The following is a 23,905-nucleotide window of genomic DNA, read 5'->3' as shown; positions in this document are numbered from 1 at the left end:
ACCCACTGGGAGGCTCCTGGAGGCCAAGAATCAGGTGATATTGGCTTGAAGCAGCCCAGGGGCAGGTCCCATCTCAGGCTGGGAGGCAGCTGAGGGATGCTGTCAGCAGTGCTACTCAGAGGGCTTGTCTGCAGCAAGATTCCCACCTTGTACTAGACCCTAAGTCAATGCACTGCTTCCCTCATTGAGAAAGTCTTACCACAAGTATTTTACACACATGCGCTTTCTGTTGTATTTGTTTTACATACTGGCGCAAGCTCCTTCCTCTGTGAACCATCAACACTGTGCAGAGCAGCACAGATCTCTGTAACCGGACCATACTTCAAACATCGCTGGTTTAAAGGCAAGAGGACCCTAAATGCCTCATGTAAGGTTGCTCTCCTCGACCAGGGAAAAGACTGGTTTCTCTGTGTCAGACGCAAACCCTGCTGCTGCTGCTAAGCTATTTCAGTCATGTCCGACTCTGTGCGACCCCATAGACGGCAGCCCACCAGGCTCCCCCGTCCCTGGGATTCTCCAGGCAAGAACACTGGAGTGGGTTGCCATTTCCTTCTCCAAAGCATGAAAGTGAAAATTGAAAGTGAAGTCGCTCAGTCGTGTCTGACTCTTAGTGACCCCATGGACTGCAACCTACCAGGCTCCTCCGCCCATGGGATTTTCCAGGCAAGAGTACTGGAGTGGGGTGCCATTGCCTTCTCCGGATGCAAACCCTACTAATTCTTAATTGCTCTGGTGTCCAGTGCCAACCCACAGCAGGTCCTTGTGTAGAGGTTCATCCTCATGTCAGCACAGACTTACCAGCAATATCCAGGCCACCACTGTATCAGTCAAGGTATCTGGGAGAGGGGCTCCGGAACCTCTAAGAGTGACTCCAAGGAGATGTGGTGTCTGGAAACCCCCACCAGGGTGTAAGGGACAGACTCTCAGAGCAGGATCTTCCAAGACAACCCAGCCTGACCTGCTCAGTGGGACAGATGGCAAATCTGACCCAAAGAGAGGCAAGTAGCCCACGGTGACAAGTAGGACCCAAGGTGACTCCAAGGATGCCAGGGCTGAGGCCAGGTATGGTCTCCAACGAACTGCCCATCTTCATGCACCGGCTCCCCCGCAATACCCAGAGCAGTGCTACCCAGGAAGAAGCAGGCACAGCTCTGCTGAACACACGGGATGCGTGTCAGACCCAAAGGGGACACCAACCCCTCACTGAGGCCCTTTGGTAGCACTAACCAAGGAGGAGGGCTGGAACATCCATGAGCCTTACTTCTAACTCCACCCTGAGAAATCAGGTCAGTGACTGGGCAACAAGCCAAGGGACATCAGAGGACAGACCAGCCACCCTCCCAGCTGGCTGACTCCTCAGTCAGAGGCCAAGGTACCCACCCCTGACCTCCCTCCCAGCCCCTCTGCTATAGAGAAAAGCCAGTTCTGTGCACTTCCACCCTGGCCAGCTGAGCCCTCCTCTCCACACAGCTCCTGGTCTCCAGCTTCACATTTTATGTAAAGGAGATTGGGACTTGGGAGGGGTGGGTAGCCAGTGGCAGACTAGAGAGGCAGGAGAGAGGCAATGAATGAAAGTCTTTGTTTAAGAAAGGCGTGAGCTGCACGTCTGCAAGCCCAGGAGAAGCATGTCATTTTGCTGGAAATGCGATTTTCCCTAACAAGTACAGAATTCTACATGACATGTTGAAAAGTGTATCTCTTTGAGAAGCTGCTCTGTATCTCAGAGGCATCGCCAGTACAGAACAGTGTAATGTGGCAGTTGCCATGGCAACACCTCGTTTCCCATAGACAGGAAAATCAGAGTGGCTAAGTCGATTGAGAGGCCACAGATAATGCCTTGAGAACAGGCTGAGATGTAGTGAAGGCTTTCACAGCACATGGGGTGCTATTTGGAGGTCTCAGGGCCACCTTCTATATGCTTCATGGAGAATCCCCAGGACAATGTTGAGTGCTGCCTCTTTTGTCAGGGTCTTGAGATTATAGACGATTTGCCTAAGGCCACCAGGCAAGACGATGACAGGGCCAGAATGACCAGGCCCCAACCTCCTTGGGCAAGCAATGCTCACAGCAAGGTGACACTGGTCCCCATCCTCCTTCCCACCAGCGTCCCCTTATTCCACGGCTCGGCAAAACTCTCCTCTATTGTCCTGAAGACAGTCGGTGCCCCCGGGTACCAGCTGAGTTCAGTGAAAACATTCCCCTAGCATTTCACTCCTGCATGCCCCAGGACACGTGTTCCCAGTGGGAGCTCACCCAACGCAGGGGTGGAGCCACAGTGCAGGTCATATATGCCCAAATACACCCTGGGGAGATCTTAAGCTCTGAGGCCATGGCTCCATCACCCTGGGGCTGGTGCAGTATCTTAGAAGGGGTGGATGTGCATGGGTGTGAAACCTTGAACTTACACACACACACACACTTGCGGCTGCCCATGCCCACCACTGTCATGCCTATTCTGCAACAGGTATCAGCATAAAGCAGTGTAGCCCTTGTCCCTCCCTGTGTATGCTTCTCTGAGGCTCACAGAGGGTGAAGAGGGATGCGCAGAGGGAAGCAGCCCAATCTGGAACCCATGGATGAAGCACCTGGACCCCTGCAGATTCCTGAGCGTCCAGGGTCTGACCCCGTGGCTCTCTCCACTCTCCAGCATTCCGGGCTTCCTCACTGTCTGTAGACTGTGTACACCACCCTCCTCCCTGCCCAGCTGGCAGCTCACATCGTGGGGCAGGAACAAGAAAAGCTTCCTTCCTGTTCTTTCATCTCCAAATACAAGTTAGCATGGGGGATCGGGGAGTTGAAGGTGGGGGGAGGCACAAACCCCCCTCAACTTCCCAGAGGAAAAATTTTATAAAACTGTCAGAGATGTAATAGAACTGTCAGAAGCACGGTGAAATCAGCTACACAGATTACAAAAACATATGTCAGGGACCTATTGGTTTCATGACAGTGTGAAAATCACAATTTTTCTGTCAAGATAGAAAATAGAAACAGAGAAAAACCAAGAACACTTTAGCATACACCAACTGACAGCAGCAAGTACGACCCATCCTTCGTGGGCAGAGACCCCCAGGAGCAGAAAGGAGTAACCCCAGCTCCCCCACCCCCGCCCCCACCCTGGAAAAAGCCACTCAGCCTTCTTTCTGTTCCCCGTTCCCTCCTTCTGAGAAAGTAGAACCGGTTCCTCCTGCGATCCCGACAGCCCTTCTCCGCGGCCCCACCTCCAGCTAGGGGCCTTCCTCCAATGACAGATCTCTCAGATTCGGAGAATACCAGTGTCCGGCTCACACGTCAGCCTGGCTGCCGGCAGTGGTAAAGCACACCATGAACTCGGGCCTCCTTACTTTTCCCTTTGGGGGTCCAGAGAAAGCCGGTGGATCCCTGAGAGCGGGGAGGACAGTGAGGCAGGGTCTAGAGGGAAACCATGGTGCTATGAAACGCCCTCAGGTCCCTCAGCCTCCTAGCTGTGTCCTCATGCGGAGTCTTTGGGATCCTCTTTTCTCTAGATACCTTCACATCCCAGGCCGGTGTCTACTGGGGTTGCAACCAGAGTCTGGGTGGAAGCATCCTCCCCAGAGACCGCAGGAGGCGAGAGAGGTTGGCGGCCCATCAGCGCGTGGACTCGGTAGACATAGCTCAGAGGACACTCTGAGATACCCTTTGTGGTCAGAGACACCAGGGTTCGAATCTCGGGCCCTGAGCCCAAGTGCCCTCGGCCAAAACGCTTAATGTCTCCTAGCCGGATCTCCTGGAACGTTCACGGAGAGGAGAGCACTTACCGTTTGATCCACGCAGAGCGTTTCGAGGAAACCAATGCGCTCTCGGATTCCCAGCCAGGGCTTGCTCCCCACCTGACCCCTTCAACAGCAGTCGACGCGCTCCGTGTCCGCAGGCCAACTTGCAGTTGGGAAAGCGTTGTACATCTAGAACTTCTCTGAGCACTTGTCCCTCTTCTGTGAAATGGAGATGACAGCTCCACGCTCACACTTTCCCCTGGAACTGAAAAGAAACCTCCATTTTGAACCATTTCCGGCTTACTTCCTGCTTGTATTCACCCGGACTTTGCGGAATGGAACGCGAATGGCAGTGGGCTGTGGGGTTCAACATGCTGGGGATTTATTAGGGAGACCCCCCTCCTCGTGAGAGAAAAACGCAGAAGGAGCCAGGAAAGCTGAGCCAGACCTCAGACCACAGAGCAGGTCTGACTGTGAGCCAAGACTAGAAGGAGGGCACCACGCTGGCGGAGAAGGTTGCCTCCTGGGGCGTCCCTGCTCTACTCAGCCACAGACACAGCTGTGGAGGTCAGAAAGGGATGCATTTTCTGCTGTCCTTTCCTCATGGGCTGACCAATCTCAGCTTGCCAAGTGAGTCTCACAGCAGAGGTCCCTTCTTCCAGGCAGCCTCCTTGGATCTCTGCCCCTTCCCCCTGGGCCAAAACTTGTGAATATTGCTGAATGGTGAGGACACATAAGTGACTCAGGAGCTGGCAAGGGTATTTGAATTTGTAAGTGCCGATTCTGGAACTCCTACTTGTCCCAGTGTGAAGCCCCTTGCTCAGGGGGATAAGCAAATTCCTAGTACCAGCAAGAATGAAAGTGCCAACAGCCAGCATGGCAATAGACATCGTAGACACCCACCCTCCCTGTGCCTGAACCCAGATCCAGGATGCTGGGGTCCGTGCACTAATGTGCCAGGTCATAGGTAGGTACTGAGGACCTTTCTTAATGCCGGCTCAGGAGACAGCATCCAGGGAGTTGGCATGCCCGTCCATGAGCTGGGAGGCAGAGAAGCCAGGCATCACACTAACAGGAACACCTGGCTTATCTGCTTGACAGTCCCTGCTGGTGCCAAGGGTGAGCAGGTTACCAGCTGGCTAAGAACGCCTATCTCCTTACCCTCTTGATGGCCAGAGCCTCCCTGGGGCATCCTCAGCCCCCACACTGACCTTTCCCAGCTGTAAACAGCCTTGCCTATTTACCCTGGTGTGCTGTCCAAGGTTTGTTCTTCTCTATGTGCACAATGACATTAATTACCAGAAGGTCAGGAGGCATCAATTCTAGTCGAACCCCAATATACAGATGAGAAAACTAAGGCCCAAGAAGAGAAATGGCATTTCCTCAGAGGCATCAAAAGTTAGGAAGTCTTGAGTTCTTATCCCAGGGCCACCACAGGAGCCACTCTCCCAGAGCACCTCAACTCCACTCCTGCCAATCCCAGCTCCTTGTCTGATCCGGATCCATCCAGCCTTCATTGGCAAAGCAGCTCCTCTTCTTTCACCAAAGCCTGGAGATCCCTGAGTCCCTCCTGACAGCCTTCCCAAAGCAGAATCTCACCTCTTGGCAACTGCCTCCACCTCTTCTGGTCTCCTTCTTGCTGGGGAAGGCATCACCCAGGGAGTAGGATGTTCAGCTAATAAATATGTATGCAGGATTTTTATTACTTAATAGTTGTAAGGTTAATCGTCGTGGTGAACGCCTATATTTAATGTGTCAATGGAGCTGCAAAATGCCAAACTGAATAGCTTTAACACACATTAGTTCTACTTGTGAATCTACAAATAGGAACCTTGTCAGAAAAGTATTCAAACCAAGATCAGTATTGATTTTGGTCCTCGGGAAAGGCACTGGACTGTGACAGTTTAAAATGATAAATGTCTAGAGAATTATTTGCCTGTATTGATAAAAAGAAGCAGATATAAAGCTGACAGTCTCAGAGGCGTCACCACTGAGCAAGGGCAGCACGTGTAACATTGTCAGGGCTCTAAGCTAATCTCCCCTTTGATATGGAGAAGATCCTCTTCTGATCTGGCCCTGCCCTGAGACTGGGCTTGTCATTGCACAGGGGGGGGGCCTCTGAGTGTATTCAGTCGGCTCCAGGCTCCCACCCTGACCACCCCCACCATGGTTTTGAAAGGTAGCATTCTGCAGGGACCCAAGGACCTTTCATTCCATCGCTTTCCTCCTGCTCAGCAACCTCTGTGGCTCAGAATGCAAAACTGAAGTCCCCAGCCTGGCCTCTAACTATTTTGTCCCAAATGACGCCACCTCCCTCCCAGCCTCAGTACTCAAAACTCACCCCACAGACCCACAGTGGCAGCCAGACTGGCAGATTGCAGCTCTTGTGAACCACCCCCACCCCTGCCCCAGAAGCTTGGATCAAACCATTTCTCCAACCTGGAATGAGCCTCTTATCCATTTTAGCTGTCTGAAGCCCATGCTTTCTTCCGCATAACACAACCCCACATTCTCTTCGTTCTTTATTCCAGGACCACCATACTTGAGCAAGAGGGGCAACAGACCAAGATTCTCTGTTTAACCAGATTCTACTCAGGCTTTTCTGAATTATCCTCCCCATTAGACCTCAACTGCTGGATTTCTGTGTTCATCTCTGCATTATCCAGTTTTAGCAAGAATCTTGCCAAGTCAGTTTAACCAGAAACCCCCATGCTCGATATCTGATCACCCTTCATTTCTGATCAGATTCCTCATCTTCCATCATCCCCCCCCCCACCCACAGTGATGTCTGACCACCCTGGCCTGCCTGCAACAAGAATCCCCCAATAGATTAGTTTAGCCAGATCCCTCTCACCCCTGACATTTCCTCTCAGCAATTTTCCATCCACTGACCCTCACCCTCCTCATAAATCCCCACTTTTCCTTGTTGCATTTGGCATTGAGCCCGATCTCTCTCCTCTACTACAAAACCTCTTTGTAGCCGCCACATCTCTGAATAAAGTCACCTTCTTTAACTGGTATCATGAATAAATGTTTCTTTAACGCTAGACCCCCAAACAGAAAGAGCATCTCTCCCTCTCAGTCTCCTTACTCTGCTGAATTTTTCTTCTGAGCCTCTTGGTGAGCCTGGTAGATATGCTTATATGTTGGTTAATTTTTATGCTCTCCCCCAGCACCTGTGAAGACACTTTCTTCATCACTGTGCAGTAGTGTCTGGCTCATGAAAGGTTTGAGATAAGTATTTATTGAGTGAATGAATGAATGAATGAATGAGTCCTTTAAGAAGCCTTCCAGATAACCTTCCAGCTCAGTGATTATCTATTCCTCTCTATTCTTCAAGAGGACTCAGGATCTTTCCAGTTCTCTCAGCACCCACTCCCTGCTCAGAAACCTTTCATGGTTCCTTATGGCCTCAGACCAGGTGTGAACTCCTCCATCTGTACTGCAAAGCCATGTCCTACCATGGGACAACTTCCCGAGCCCCACCTCCTCCCTTCTTTTCTGAATCTCAGACTACTGCCCAGGACTTTGCTGCTCCCTCTCTGCAGGGCACCTTGAGACTGAGGCTTGTGGTGGCTTCATGTTGCTTTGCGGTCATAGACGGCTCCCAGTTATGCAAGCAAGGACTCATGCTGTCCTGTCCCCACTCCAGGGTCTGGGCCAGTGCAGCAGAATCCAGCCCATGTCTGAGCGCCTCTTGTTTCACGGGGACCTTAGTCACGAGACCAGTCACAGGCTCTCATGTTCACATATGTTTCCACCAAATGGTGTGCCTGGCTGCTATTTTGAAACACCAGCTCATGGAGTCCTTTCCTTCCTGAATTTTCTGCCTTCCCTGCCCTGCCCCTTGTCTCTGTACATCCTTGCTTCACAAGAGGGTTGCTGCACAGCAGAAAGCAGAAGCTGCCTCCAGGACACCCAGGCCTTTGCTTCCTAAAGCATAAATCCATGAGAACAATGTGGGGAGTTTGCAGAGAAAGAGGAAGAACCACATTCTCAGCAAGAAGCAAGAGATCTCAGAAGATTCATGACTGGGGAAGGATTTCTTCCCAAACCCAAGGATTTTCCCAATCTCTTGGAGGGAGGAGGGCAATGAGAATTGCTGCTCCAGCAGAGGGGCCCTGTCTGTTGCTTCCTGGCACTGCCCCCAGGGAACCAGAAAGAGCCCAGAGCACTGGCTCCATGGGGCTCAGGACCGCTGGCAGCCCCAGAAAAAAGGCCTTGACACGACTTCTGCTGGAAGGTGGCAGAAAGCAGTTTGAAGGGACCATGTAAACAGGGAAGTTCCTGGAGGGCTGGGGGGTGATCACCAGAGGGTCTTCCCCCTGATGTCTGGGCACACTGGACTGTGCCCCCACGTGGGAGGCAGAAGGAAATCAGGAAGAGCCAAGGTGAAGCATTTCTGCCAGGCCCACAGGATGAGCCATGGAGGCAGCTGTGAGCTGTAGGGAACAGGGACAGACTATCTGCTAAGCCAGCCAGGTGGTGGACAAAGATCTAAACCAAGGTGTCCTCAGAGAGTGCCTAATTTGGTGAGAGTGCCAGCTCTCTCTCAGTCTCCTTACTCTGCTGAATTTTTCTTCTGAGCCTGTTTCACTACCTGGTAAATATATTTATATGTTGGTTAATTTTTATCTTCTCCCCCAACTACCTGTGAAGACACTTTGTTGATTTCGTTCATCATTGTGCAGTAGTATCTGGCTCATGGAAGTTTCTGGGCACTCTCTGAGAACAGGAGCTGAGCTCCTCCTTCTCTGTCACTTCATACCTGTGGCAGCCAGGTGGCCAACAAGAATAGGTGCGACTCTGCCTCATCCTCAGAGCTGGCTCCCTTGCCAGCAGTTTAGGTGGAAGAGATGGTGAGTCTTATCATGAGCGCCTGAGTCCCAACTCCACTCCAGAGGAAGGCAAGGAGACAGCAGCAGTATCAGAGAAAGACAAACGGCCAAGAGTGTTCAAGTGCCAAGAGCAAGAGGTCAGCAGTGGAGAGGCTGCAGCCAGGCTCCCCTGTCTGTCCAGGCAGTTGAGAGACCCCAGGAGCAGCCCTAAACAGTTCCCAGACGCGGGCGGGTGCCCTCACCCCTTGCTTGTAATTACCCTGTGATAGATGTCGGTGTTGCTGCTAAAGGTATCTGCATGCAGGCTTTATGGTCATTTTCCAACAGCCCAGCCCTTTTAAACTCTCTTGTGGGAGCAGGTTAAGATGATTATGCAGATAGATGGACCCTGCTGCAATATTACGCCAGCGGTGGAGATGTAGGCGCTGCAAATGGGGCGCAATTACCACTGAGAGGAGGCTGCCACCACTGGTGTGAGACAGCAGGAACCTGCGTGGGGACCTTGGGCTCTTGAGCATCACACACTCACACTTACACACACTCACTTTCACTCCAACCTCTCTAGTTAGTCTGGCTACAGTCAGACTCTGTTCCCATGGATACATGAAATGTCAGCAACGTCTGTTGGGACACCAGGAAGGCACAGGTCTGCAGGGAGGAGAGGCAGCCGGGGCCCAAGGAAGACCTATTCACAAGCTTGCTTGGCAGGGATGGGGAGAATGAAGCCAGATGCAGCAGCAGGTCCCCAAAGAGTCACCTGAAGGAACCAGCACGCTTAAGTCAAGCCCTGGGTAAGGGTGAGGTCGACACACACGAGGGTTGATGCTGTAGACCTGGTCACCTCCTAGAGACAGCTGCAAGGCTCTGCTTCCCTGCAGACAAAGGAAGGAGGAAGAAACACTGAAGTCCAGGCTTAATTCCACTAGATGAAAAGAAACTCCTTTTCCAGGCTCTAAGAGTGAGAGAAATGCCTCCCAATGAAGCACAATAACTAGCTTCTTAGGGATGATTCTCCTAACACCTTGCCTTCAGCATAAGCCAATGGCTGAACACCAAGGTGGAACTCAACCAGGCCATTCTACTGGGGATGAAATGGGCAGCAGGGTAGGGAACAGGCTGCAACTCAGGCAGAACACTCAGCACAACCCTCCACAACCCTTCAGAAACAGCATCTTCTCCAGACTGCAGATGGTTGATAACTGTCATCTCTGAGAGGAGACAATATGCGAATACCCTATGCGCCAGTGAAGGATGGAGCCAGACCCTCTGACATCTCCAAGCAGAGAGTGTGAATCACCCGTGCAAAGCACCTGCCTCATGAGAGAGGGGCAGAACAGTGATCCTCATTAACAGCAGAGGCATCCACAAGCCTGGCTGCCCACGGCTCACCCGGAACTAAGACCACCGTGGGACGGAGGCTCTGCTCTGCTGTGAGCCCGCGTTTGGGCCAGCCCAGGATTGAGCTGAGCTGAACCCCAGGAGGAAAGGCCATGGGAAGCTGGGGGACAAGGCAGGGAAACGAGGACCAGGCTGGTGCTGTGTTTCCCATGTGGATTCCATCCCTGGGTCTGAGTACCAAAGCATAAGCCACAACCTGTGCCTTCTAAAGCTAGTCACTAGAAGCAGGTAAAAGAGATGGATTGTTTGTATGTACAGGAAGCAGAAACCTAGCACCAACTCACATCACCACCTACTACGATCAGAAGCTCTTACCGATCAAGTGCCCACTAGTGCCAGGCCTGAGAAATCTACCTTCATCCTCTCCACTCCTCACTATAAGCCCGCAAGGGATATGTAATTACCCACGTTTTACAGACAGAGATACTGAGGCTCGGACAACCAGTGTGACTTTTCCAGGGTCACCCAAGGAGGAAGGGTTCAGGCCTGGCACATCATTAGCAGAGCTGCTCAATAGACCCAAAGAATCAGCATTGGATGGCCCAGTCTTTGGAGCCAAACACATGTGGGTTCGAATCCAGTATGACTGCTTTCTTAACTGTGTGACCTTAGCGGAGTGACTTAACTGCTCTGAGCCTCCAATTCTTCATCCATAAATTGGTGTTCATTGTGCCCGTCTCCAAGAGTCATTATCAAGACTAATGAGACTGTGTACAAAGTGCAGCCAGACAGCAAACGTGCCCAGTAACAGGGAGACAGTATCACCCTCCAGGGGGTAAAGGCCAATTTGTCACATGTACCTCTGGATCCACTGCATCTGGAAAGACCTGGCTCTGAATAAGTAGCTGTGGAATGAATGTGGGCTTTCTCCCCCTGCCCTGAAAAGCAGCATACGCTCATAGAACACGTGAGAAGTGGAAACGCGTTTTTAAAATGTCATGCCTAAGTCCCACCTCCGAACAAAATAATTGCTGTTCTGCTTCTCCTTTTAGGTAAATCGTTTGAGTCTTATGAATTCCTCACCTCCCAGTCAAGTTTTCTGCCCCTCAGATTTCAGCCAAAGACTCCCCAAACTGAGCCAGGGGCCATCCTGATGCTCAGGTGCAGTCCCACGTGAGCCCGTGTGAATTAGGACGGAAAGAAGGCTGCTTCTTCCTCAGCCCTGCCTGGTCTCCACTGACGACCATCCCTCAGCCCTGCTGCAGTCAAGACAAAAGGCTCCTCCCCTCAGGAATGGTGGCCATTCAAGGTGGCCCAAACTTTCAGGATTGGGGCTTTAGAGCTGCCACTGTGTGAAGAAAGTGGCCAATCAGATCCTTCAAAACAGAAGTGCTGGGGTAGAGGGAGGGGTTGCTTAACCAGCTCCCCTGAAGATGCTTCTTAGAAGTGGTCCTGGTGCCCAGCGTGGTCAACATACACGGCCCTTCGTGACCTGGTCCCTGCCTGTCCCTCACTGCTTCCTGTCATCTCCTTGGTGCTCCAGTCACACCAGACATCTGAACAAGGTCCCAGACAGTCAGCCTCCTTTTCATGTTTATTCCCTCAACATAAACGGTTCTTCTCCTGTTCATCTTCTAAGATCCCATTCAGGCATCATCTCTTCCAAGCCAGGAAGCTTCCCATAAGCCTCAAAGTTGGAGAGGTGGCCCTGTCCTGGGTCCCCTCACTCTCCCGCTTGCCTGCATCTCACGGTCACAGCCTGGTCACTTGTCAGAGCAGGAGCACCTGGAGGGCATGGAATGGTGTTGGTGACGCTTGGACGGTTCTGCCACCTCTCAGTGGGCACAGGAAGCTCTCCAGCCCCAGTTCCTTAAAGACAGCTCTATAGCTCCCAGTATCCAGGACTGAGACTGGGAGAGTCAGGTTCCCTGAATGTGCAGGGCAGGAAGGGAGAGAGGACATTAAGTAGAGAGGATAATGGGTGAGTTAATAATAGGATGCTGACCGGGACTTGCCCATGGGTCTGGGGTTGACTGCTTGGGCCCATGAAGGGAATAAAGGAGGACCAATAACACCATACAGAGAAAGCTTATTGACAAGCAGAGCTAGCCAGCTCCCCACAGGACCACCACCAGTCACCCTCCCCTTCTTCCCACTCTGCCCGACATCCAGGAGCCTCAGAGAGGGGGATGGGAACTGCTGAGGCCCTTGGTGTGTGAAGAAACAGAATCTTCTCCTCCCAGCCCAGGGGGAGAAAGACCTCCAGGATTTCATTCTTGGGGACAGGAATGCCTGCCAGAAAAGGAGACTGCCATCCTGCCCTCTGCCAGATGCTGGCGGAATGCAGAAATCTGAATCATGGGATTGGGGGCAGTCCTTGAAGGGCTTCAAATATGCCCTGTGGAATCCAAGGCCAGCGTGAACATGGAAAGTGATGACATTTGTCCAGCATTGGCGGCAGAGGCCTGTGCTTGCCAAGGGACCAGGGCTTAGAGGGCTAGGAAGATGGGGGATCGCTGACCTCATCCTGGGTTTCCCAAATACCGAAGAACACAGAAGAGGGCCTCAGGGGACCACACACATGAGCACAGAGGTTCAAAGACAGGGTCATGGGCTGCCTGGATGGCTGCCACCCAGATGAGGCCCCTCCTGCCCAGGCAAGGAGATAGAAGAGTGGACCTCTTGTGGCTGGAGAGGGAGGCTCCACTGGCCCTTCCTGGAAGCATATCAGGGATGGAGGGGGCTAGGGTAATCTGGACGGCCCCTGAGGAATTCAGACCACCTACCCTGAGACCACCTCTGGAACAGGAGACCACCACGGGAGATGCTGACATACAGCAAGGAGGCGGAGTTTATGGATCTGAAGCAAACCTGTCCATCTCACTGATAGGAGATGAACGAAGCAGGGAGGTCTCATACCTCCCCTCCGAGAGATGCGAGACATGGGAGCAGGAAGGGTTGCAGATGAAAAGATGGTTCCTCCCTTCCACTCAAGGAGAGAGCTTTGACACAGCTCTGAGACTGATGTTTCAGACCAGGCCAGAGGAGGTTCTAACAACTGGAAGTGGCCAGAGGTCGTGTTACTCCCCATGACACCATAAGGCACAGAAAGAGATACAGCAAAGGAGGGGGTGGGAGCAAAAGAAAGCCATGGAATGACTCCACTCCACGGAGCCGGGGTCCTTCACTGAACTGGTGGTAGGAGGCAGAAAGGGAGGAGGGGTGAGGGGAGTCACAGCAAAGGAAAGGAAGAAGGAAAGGCGGACTTGACGTCGGAAGCCAAGACCAGGAAGCTGGTACCTGGGCATCGCCATCCTGCCAGCCTTCTTGCCACTGCTGAAGCTAAACTTCTCGGAGCCTGGACAAGGGCTCCTCTGATCCCTAGAAAGTAGGTCCTTATGTGCCAGGAAAGGGCCAGGCTGGTGTCCTCACCCCCTAGCTCCACATGAGAATCATCAGGAGAGTCTTTTTAAAATACCTACCCCTGAAACCCTCTCCAGACCAGCCACCCCTGGCTTGGGGAGTGGACTGAAAACTGATGGTTTTTAAAGCTCCCCAGGTGATTTTCATGTGCAGCCAGGAATGCGAACCAGTGATCAAGGCAGTAAAAAGTGATCTTTGGACCTTTAGTAACATCACCTGGGAATTGATAGGAATGCAGATTTTCAGGCCCTACCCCTTTCCCATGGAATCAGACACCCCAGAAAGGGGACCCAGTGATGTGCTGACGAGCGCTCCAAGTGATTCTGAGCAAGTCGATCTTGAGACCCACTGTAATAGAAAATATGTGGAGAGAGAGGCAGGGAGGGAGGAGGAGGCGGTGGAGGGGCTAAGGGGCAAGGAGAACATGGGGACGGAGCAGTAAGACCCTCTCCAGCCAGCACCCAGGACCCTGACATCCCCTCTAGGCCATGGCCCTCCTCCCAGGCCTTCAGCTCCCACGAGGCGCTGTGCATCCCCGAGGGACTCACTGTAGCACAAAATGCTGCGCTCCCCAGAGCGCAATCTATTCACTCACTCTTGGTTCCTCAGGCGTGTGGGGAGTGAGGGGAGCTGCTTGTGCTCCCATTAACCAGCCCTGGTTAAATCAGCTGGGCTCCTCAAAGGGCAGTGGCACGCAAATGGAAACTAATAATCATAATTTACTAATTGTCTCCAAGCTGGAGTCACTCTAATCACCCATGGACAAAAGAGAGTGGTTAAAAGTCTCCCCAGCTCCAGGAACTGAGGCTGTGCCCCTCCCCAGCTAGACGGGCTGCAGGAGGAAGGTGCAGGTGGCAGAGGCTTTGGGCAAAGGACCCAGGACGCAGAGCAGAGGCAAGTGTACAGGGAAGGGTGCACCCTGGGAGGTGAGAGGGGCAGTGACAAGAGAACCCAGGGAATCCAGGCTGGGAATGGACTCACCCACACTCCCCACACCTTCCCCTACGTCACCCAGCTTCACCCCGCCTTGCTGCTGCTGCTGGGAGTCACACAGAAGCTCTGGCTGTAGCGGTTGAAGTCCCAGCTTCATCTTTTATCAAGCAACCCCCTTCTGTACCACCCCCTCCAAGAAGCCTTCCAGGTTTCTGTGTGAGGAGACGGGTTGAGCACGCAGGTGTGGAGCTACACATCCCACAGCCAGTGAGCCTCAACTCTGTTTTACAAATGAGGAATCTAGGGCTCAGAGAGGTGCAGTGACTCGGTCAAGGTCGCACAGTAAACCTATTAAAGCCGGGTTTGCAAACACAAGGCTCTTCCCAGATGCAGAGAAAGTGACGGTCATTCAGTTGTGTCCGACTCTTTGCGACCCTATGGACTGTAGCTGCCAGGCTCTTCTGCGCATGGAATTCTCTAGGGAAGAGTACCAGAGTGGGTTGCCATCTTCTCCAACAGCAGAGCCAGAGAAGCAAGCACTTTCTTCCCAAATGTCATCTTTCCAACTATTTTTAAGGTAATAAGTTGACAGGAGAGCTGTTTTGACTGTGGTGAAAAGTCATTAAAGAAAACAGTGTAAAAACAGGCCTGTAAGTCATAGAGAACAGGCAGACTGAGGGGCTGGCTCTTTCCACAGGCTCTCTCCCGCCAGCAGTAAACAGGCCCGGCCCTCCCCATCTGGGCTGCCCCCAGCTCCCTCCTGCCCTGTCTCAAGCCCTTCTCCTCTCTAGGAGCCCCCTAATCTCCTATTACCAGCTCCCAGACCCACTTATGTGAGACTTGACAGCTCCCTGTCTAGACGGCAGACTCCAGAAGTCTTAATTGCTCTTTCATCAACGGAGAAGGACTGCTTCTTCGTCAAGCAGCCAACCACTCAGCGAGTCCTTGTCGAGCTCCTGCGGGGTACCAGGCCGTGCAGGGGATTCAGAGACCAGAGACGGCTGAGGATTTGATGGATCATCCGGGGTCAGAGGAGGACAGCTGCCTGGGCTGGGCCTCAGGCCAGATGTTCAGGCTCCAACAAAAGGGAGAGGCGAGTCATCCGTGAGCTCCACCAGCTCCCTGGAGAGGAAGGGCAGGGGGAGACACTCAGCTGCAAACAGCCTCCCCTCGCTGCTTTTCCACTGCCTGATCTCAGGACAGCAAGGCCTGGGAGTGCTCCAGACTGAAGCCTGGGCACCGCTCCCGTAGGCAAGGATTCTGAGAATTTATTGTGTGCTAGGTGCATGCTCTGCATGGGAAGAGTGGGCATGATACACATGGTCCTTGGCCAGGTAGACTTTATCCTCTAGTGGTGGCCAGAGAACCCATCCTGACTCTCATTCCTGCCCCGCCCCAGTGACAGGGTCTCTCTGACACCTCCCTGTGTAGGCTTCTGACCTATCCTCCCTGTGAGCCTACCCACGGGCCCTCTGCCCACAGTTCTCTGCTCTGGGTGCCAGAGATGCCTTTTCTCCCACCACATTTGGTTGTCACCTTCTGGCTTCATGAGCTATAGCTACGGCTGAGTGATGTTCCCACATCTCCTGGGAACAACTAAAGCTGGGGGCCCGTAGGCACCTGTGATGCTAGTCCCCAAAGGACAGTTCTGAGGGGCTCAGTGGCATCACAACGTCTCTCTGGCATTCAGCACAGAAGAGAAGAGCCCTTCTTTGTCATCTTTCCGGAAAGAATGGCCCCCTGGGGGCAAGGATCTGGGTTGTCAGAAACAGGATTGTCAAACCGAGAGCCATTTATTCACCCCACAATCTCCTAAGTGCCTCTGTTGTTGTTTTTTTTCATCATCAGTTGTGAGCAACATGCCAACCTCTCACTTCTGCTTCAGATCTCCCACTGCTACTACCCTCTACAGGAAGGAAACCGGGGAAGGGACTTGTTCAGGGCACCCAGCAAGTTGGGACATGCTGGAATCCAGCCTCCTTGCTCCAGGTCCAGGGTCCTGGGCACCCTGCCTGCCACAAGCTGCCTCTGCTGCTGGTCCCAGCTCCTTCAGGCAGGGAAAGGCATCAGCCCTGAAGGCTTCCCCCCCCGGGGACCTCTAGGTGGATTAACTACCTGAGGCTGTGCCTCGCTCTCTACCAGCCGCCACTGCGGCAGCTGCAGTCAGGATGAAATAGAGCCACAGAAAAGCCAGCAGAGCTGCAGCCGTAAACCATGTCTCTCTGCCAGGAACGGCCCGGTGCCTCTCAAAGGAGGGGGGACAATGGTCTCTGGATATGGCAGCTAGAATGTAAGAGGAGAGGGTGAGGGGTCATTTCTAGGTCCACACAGCAGGCACCCTGGGAGGTTGGAGGCCTAGCCCGAAGGGGAAAAAGGACGTTCTGCTAGACAGAGGCCAGGTGCTGTTCTATTGGGGGCGGGGGGTGGGGCGCAGTCCCGCCGGCATGGGGATTGTATTTTCCCCATGACATTGGCCGTATTTCTGTAGGAGAGCCCCATGGTGGCCTCGTAATGGAAAAGTTAGGGCTCTGCTGTGCTGATATGTCCATCAAGTCTGCCCCTGGGGGAGACATCATGCCTTCCAGAGCAGAGAACAATGGACACCCAGCTGCGGGGGTGTGTGTGTGTGTGTATGTGAGCATTCTCCCAGACACTGTCAAAGGAAGAGATCAATTTAGAGAATTAGAGGCCAGCTCATTTTGCATGGCTTCTAGGAGGCATGTACAGTAAATAAGGATTCAAGAAAAGAAATGTTGCATCATTCAATTAATTTCAGCCTTGAATTGCAGTGGCTGGGTGGGGATGGGAGGGGGGTCGAAGGGGAGTGTAATCAATACCAAGCATTCAGCTTGCTAACATGAAGCACATTTCATACAAAGCTGGACATTTTTCTCCTTGTCATACAGAATTATCTTAATTATTGTTTCAAGGAACAGCCTTATATAGCATCATCTAGTAGTCCAGGAGGCGGCTCGGAAACTCGTCACTGGAATAATTTATGATTTTTCTTTCTAACATCTTGGTCTTGTTTGATATGCTTGCCATTTCTCCCTGACAGGGAGGTCGATTAAATCACATTTATATTGTAAACGTATGCATTGCTTTTTACCCAAGGCGCTGGATGAAGAGATACAGGGGCCCCGAGGGAGGGAGAAGCCAATCGACTTTCATATTGCAAATTTCTGCTGTTCGGAAGAAATGAATGGTTGCCAGGGAGAACTGGGAATTACTTGAGGATGCAAAATGTTATTTTAGAATCCTTTTGAAAGGGCTTTTTTCCCTCCCCCACCTCCTCCAGAATTTTCACGTCTCTGGCTGCTAATGGAGGTCAGGACCAGTCCCTGTGCAAACGCTGGAGGAATGCACTTCACTGGCATTCTTCAGGGGATCCGTCAGAGCCAAATTTGGCGCTGGCCAACCTGAAGCAGACTGCTTCCTGGCCTCCAAGGAGGGTGAGGGACATGTTTAGGAAAAAGGAGCTATTCACATTTTGCAAGAAGCCCTTCATCCTCCTATCTGGGGCTACAGGGGGCCCCTCTGGAAGCTGGTAGTTGGATTTGGTGGAGATTTTTTTGTAAATAACAGAAAGTGCTCAAAATCAAGAGGGGAAAGGTCATTAGCAGGGACCAGGAAGAAGGGACGCAGCACCATCATTAACCTAACCGAACTAATTAGGAAACATTCAGGTTTTATAAATTATGCAAGACGCTCAATTTATACTTTTTCAAATTCCTACCATAACATAGATAATGAGGGAACATTTACAGTAACAGCGTAACCTAATCAAGAAACCCTTTCATTAGCATGAAATCTTCCAACACGGTGTTTGCGAGCACAACAAACGGAATTACAGATGTTGGGGGAGGCGGGGCAGGGTGGTGGGGAGACCACATGCAGGGAAGGTGGAAGGGGGCTGCTGATTTCACTTTTGTCCAGGCCTGAGGCTCTATGAAACCTCACCAACCACTCCCAGCATGAAACAGACCTTCCCCAGGGCTCAGCCTTGCAAAAGATCTAGAGAGATCTATCTGGAAGGCCCTGTGACTCTTCAGCAGCCCATCCTAGGTGTGAGTTAGCCACTGGGTGATTATAACCACCTCTGTCTTGACCCTCTAATTCTGGAAAGATATAATCTGAGTGCATGGCAGACCAGCCCTTACTACAGGTGGAAACATCTGCCCATCCCCGAAGGTCATGAGACAGGCTGGTACTGTCCTCTGTAAATATTGGACAAACATTTTAAGTTCCAATCACAGTGGTGACTTTGCCTGATACTCCTGAGATCACTGCCAGTAGACAGATGGCAAGGAGCACAGTGCAGGCACCATCAGGGAAACCTCAGGACTCAAAGTATGGTACCTGAGATCAACAGAGCCAGTTCAATCTTTGCACTACGAACTCACTACCTCATAGGGAAGTATCTTCCATGATAATAGTGACAAAGCCTTTCAAAGGCTCTCCTAGGGAAATGGCAAAAGCAGAGGCTTCCAGTGACCTCTACAATTGCAAATCCTCCTAGTAATGGGTTGAATGGTGGCTCCTGTATTAATCAGCTCAGGCTGCAGTCACAAAATAACACAGACTAGGTGACTTAAACAACAGAAGTTGATCCCTCATAGATAGGAGGCTGGGAAGTCCAGGATCAAGGTGCCAAGAAGATAGGTTTCATTCTGATAGGTTTCATCCTATGACCTGTAGATATCAACTGTCTCACTGTCTGTGCACATGACCTCTTCTTTGTTTAGGTAAGAGAGGGAGGGAATGCTGGTGTGTCTTCTTATAAGGGCACGAATTCCCTTATAAGGACCCCACTCTCAGACCTCATTTGGCCCTAATTCCCCTCCAAAGGCTCCATCTCCAAATATCATCACTTTAGGGGTTAAGACTTTAACATCGGGATTTGCGGGAGACACAAATATCTGGTCCACAAGTCTGTGCATGCTAAGTCGATAAGGTCACGTCCGACTCTTTACAACCCCAGGGACTGTAGCCCACCAGGCTCCTCTGTCCATGGGATTCTCCAGGCAAGAATACTGGAGTGGGTTGCCATGCCCTCATCCACGGGATCTTCCCCACCCAGGGAATGAACCCGAGCCTCTTATGTCTCCTACACTGGCAACTAGTGCCATTTGGTCCATAACACCCATCAAAAGGTATGTCCACCTGGAAAATGTGAATGTAACCTTATTTGGACTAAAAGTCTTCCTGGCTATAATTAAATTAAGAATCTTAAGATATCACTCTCATTCTAACCCTCCAGATCCAGGGAGAACAGCCTTTTCCCCTTCCTACTTTCGGAAACCTGAAACGGTATTTTACACCCACAGCTAGAGACCATGCGTTCCTTCTTTTCTTTCTTATGTAACAGAACTGTACATGACCTCGCTGTTCTGGTAGCTGTCTTTTGGGCAAACCAAGGCACAAGCCATTAGATGAACAGGAGTGTACGAGAGTGGAGCTCTCACGACACTTATTCCAGAACCATTCATGTATTCACTCCCATTCATTCATGCATGTGTACGTGCAGTCATAGACCCCAAAATTTTAAGGATCTCCTAAGCATGAGGGCCCATACTTGGAGCTAAGGATATGGTGGTGAAAAGACAGAGCCATACTCTCAAGGCGTTTTCAGACTTGCTTGCCCCCAACACCTACCCACCCAGCCAGTACTCCGCTGTGTGGGAAAGGACCCCCTGGGGAAAAGCCCTGACTTAGTTCTGAGTTCCTTGAGACCAAAAGGCCTTGTATAAGTTCAAGTCAAGGGGTCCCTGCAGTGTAACATCACAATGGGGACATTTCAAACACCATCATGGAGATTACTTCTGCTATAGCTGTTCAGAGTATGAGCTTCAATTACCCAATCTCTGGTTTTCTGAAGCAGGGAAACCCAAGTCAGTGCAGGAAATGTTCTTCCCCATTATTACCCACATTTCTATATTCCCTCCAGTCATTTGCAAGCGGCAGACTGTAAATTCTCCCAGGAGTAGGCTGGGGTCAATGGGGTTCTGGTTTATCCTCATAGCCATGTGGGAAGGACGGTTCTCAGGCTTCTCCCCTTTGGTTTTACCACTTGCAAAGCAAAGAGAAAGGAGCGGATATTTCCAAAATTACTGCCAAATGTTCCTCTGAAAACCTTAGGCTGACCCTGGCTGATAGTGACCTGGTCATTGGGTGACGATTTCATTAGATCTTGGTAGATGAGCAGAAATCTCTGGTTTGAGGGTGGGGTGATGGTGACTGCAAGTTTGGGCAAGCTCTCACAAAGATGTTCCCAAACCTCCAGGTGTTTGGCACCAGAACAGCATGTCTGGAAAAGTTAAATGTTTCATATCCAGAGGTCATGGCCAAGATGGTGCCACTGAGGGACCGAGATAACTTTGTAAAGGCACTTATTGGAAGAAGAGCCCAGGTAATCCACACCCATCCCCAGTTCCCAGAGCCCACAGACCCGGTGAGCAGAAAGAAACCTCTCTTTCAGAGGAGGGAACTGGGGGCCCCAGAGGCTGAAGAAGGAAAGAGCTTAGAATTAGCCGATTTGGGATTAGATGATTTTTGAGGCTAAATGGAATGATTCAAGCACAGCGCCTGCCCAGTGGAGTCAGCAGGACACAAGCACCATCTTATGTGAGAGCAAATAGAAGCCAGCAGAGGTGAAGCCCTGGACTCTGGGTCCTGATCAGTCAATGTAGAACCAGATATTCAGACTCCAGTCCATCGCTCGTGCACACATCCCAGGAGCAGCCTCGTCCTCCACCAGGCTCCACTGAACTGGAATGTGCACCCAGCTCCGAAGGAGAGAAGTCACACGGCCACATCTGGAAGTCGTGTCTTAGAGATTTCATGACCATAAGTAAACATTCAAGGGGAAACATATGGTTTGATTACATCATTTTAGTACCTAAGATTTAGTAAAAGGAAGAGGTGAGGATATGGATGAAAGAGAGTATCAGGAAAGAAAGAAAGAAGGGCAGAGCCATCATCTGGGGAGCAACGGAAACATCTTCACAGTAAGACGCTGCTCTCTGTGGCACCATATTAGATACAATTACCCTCTGGGCTCAGTTCCCATGAGGCTCCACTGGGGCACACATCCTGCTTCTGGAGCCCCATGAAAGCTTGTATCCTTCAATACACCCTTTTCAAGAGTTGCTCAAGGAGCCCTCTCTTCTTGGCAATTCAGTGGACCCATCTGATAGCATCGATCAATGACCATCTCCCCAGCCAGCCCCGGTCAAGGCACAGCTTCCATCCTGCCTTCTGCCCAGATGCACAGGAGCATCAGCCCTCCAGTGGACAGCCCTCTCCTCCAGGCCTATGTCCAGACCCAGTCCGAAAGTCCTTTGCTGCAAGGCTGTTTTGACAGTAACAATTAACTCGTCAAACTTCCCCAGTGGACCTTCCCTCCAATGCAAGGAGTGTGGGTTCAATCCTGGTTGGGGACCTAAGATCGCACATGTCTCAGGGCCAAAAAACCCATAAAACAGAAGCAATATTGTAGTAAATTCAATAAAGACTTTAAGAATGGACCACATTTCTAGAAAAGAGAGAGAGAGGAAAAAAAAAAAGGAACTCCTACCTAAAAAAAGAAAACAAAAAATTCCCCTGACGGTGAGATGCTACCTGTTGCGTGATGGTGGACATACTGTGTGCTATTGAATTTTTGTCACAGGCCAGGGATGTGAAGGCAAACAATGTTGACGGTGGAACAGAGGGGCAAGCAGAGTTCACTGGGGACCAGAAGAGGTGCCCAGGTAGGGGAGTCAAGGTGGCTTCCCAGAGGGGATGCCGCAGAGCTGGAATTTGATGGGACGTCCTCTTCCCTGGTGGTTCAGACGGTAAAGCATCTGTCTACAATGTGGGAGACCCGGGTTCAATCCGTGGGTTGGGAAGATCCCCTGGAGAAGGAAATGGCAATCCACTCCAGTACTCTTGCCTGGAAAATCCCATGGACAGAGGAGCCTGGTAGGCTACAGTCCATGGGGTCGCAAAGAGTCAGACACGACTGAGTGACTTCACTTCACTTCCACTTGAAGGAAGGGTAAGGAGAAGATGGGAAGGTCAATCCAGGTGACAGAAATGGCAGAAGGTAAGGGCACAGGACCATGAATGTACCTCACTCATTTGCAGGATGCTCATATTTCTTATTGACCTTAGCTGGTCTCATCAACTATCAGCGTGGCCACTAATACCTCTGGGGGAATTGGGTGGTAGGGGAGAGGGAGGAAACACAGACATTTCCTTTCAAATTTCCTGCTTTGTTCCTATCAGTTAAAGGCCAATGATGTCACCAGATGTTATTACTACATGATGAGTTTTCCTAAGGATGGGGCTTTCTCTGAATTTCACAGATGAGGCTCACATGGCCCAGAAAGGTGAAGCAATTTACCTGAGGTCACCCAGCAAGATAATGAAATAGCCATAAGAAGGATCCATTTTTTGCTGACCCCAGACCCCTGGCATCTTCCACTAGACCCTTCTCAAGGCAACCAGCTGTGAACATCTTTTGATTCTCTCCCCAGTGGACTCTATGGCAAGGCCTTCCAGGACCTGGCCTTTCATTATTTTTAATGCTGTTTGCATATGAGAGAGAGACAGATACACAGGCGGTCAGAAGGTAGGAAAGGGCACCCGGTCAAACTGAAAGCCCTGGGGGCCACAGTGCCCTTCTCTCCCCTCTCTACCTCTCCACCAAACTCCTCTGATTGTTAGGGAAATAATTGAGGCCACCATCTGACTCCCAGCTGAGGGGCTGAGGCTGGGTCAGGGAATCGATGGCCTCTCCTGGCAGTTATGGAAGGGCTGGAGGCAGCTGAGGTTAGAAATGCAGTTTCACAGAGGAGTTGAAGATGCGATGGGGGAGGGGACAAGGGGAAGATAGAAGAGGACACTTCGTGGCTGCAGCAGGAGGGAGGGGTTTGTGTGGAGAGCTGTTGAGGGCTGCTGGCAGGCTTCCGCAGCCAAGCATGGGGACCCAGGGGCCGGAGGGGATGTGAGCACTCTCTATTGGTTTCTAGACAGAGTTCCTTCTTAGAAGAGCAGCATTTCCCCCTCCAAGTTTCCTTGCCCTTTAAGACCCACTCCACCTCCCCCAGGAAGCCTCCTTGACCTCCCTTACGTGTGTTAGTCCCTCAGCCATGTCCAACTCTGAAACCCCATGGACTATAGCCGGCCTGGCTCCTCTGTCCATGGGATTCTCCAGGCAAGCATACTGGAGCGTGTTGCCACTTCCTTCTCCAGGAGATCTTCTTACTGTCTGAGCTACCAGGAAAACCCTGACCTCCCTTGTGACTAAGCTATAAACCACTTCTATCTATCATCCCATATAATCGCTCTCTCTCAGCACTTACAGTTTGGCACCAGGATTGTGCTCTGTGTGTATGTGTGTGTGTGGTATGTTTCTATGTGTGTGTGTGTGTGTGTCAATATCTGCATGTGTTTGCATGTGTGTATATGTTGTGTGTCCGTGTTATCGTGTATATGTTTGTGTGCATGTGTACAGTGAAAGTTAAAGTCACTCAGTCGTGTCTGAGTCTTTTTGACCCCATGGACTACACAGTCCATGGAATTCTCCAGGCCAGAATACTGGAGTGGGTAGCCGTTCCCTTCTCCAGGAAATCTTCCCAACCCAGGGATCAAACCTGG

The 23,905-nt window shown here is 51.5% G+C and overlaps 1 long non-coding RNA gene across 1 annotated transcript in view; it reads right to left on the bottom strand.

The window, feature by feature from the left end:
• The window catches only part of LOC138430373 (uncharacterized), a 259,590-nt gene that overhangs the window by 155,312 nt on the left and 80,373 nt on the right, over positions 1–23,905 (bottom strand). The window contains exon 2 of the long non-coding RNA XR_011253133.1: positions 3,777–3,996. This is a non-coding gene — a long non-coding RNA (uncharacterized lncRNA). The remainder of the gene's footprint in view (positions 1–3,776; positions 3,997–23,905) is intronic.

The sequence above is a fragment of the Ovis canadensis genome, chromosome 25 (genome assembly GCF_042477335.2).
Source record: "Ovis canadensis isolate MfBH-ARS-UI-01 breed Bighorn chromosome 25, ARS-UI_OviCan_v2, whole genome shotgun sequence".
Classification (NCBI taxonomy): Eukaryota; Metazoa; Chordata; class Mammalia; order Artiodactyla; family Bovidae; genus Ovis; species Ovis canadensis.
The sequence above is the reverse complement of the archived record's forward strand: the minus strand, read 5'-3'. Positions and strand labels throughout refer to the sequence as shown.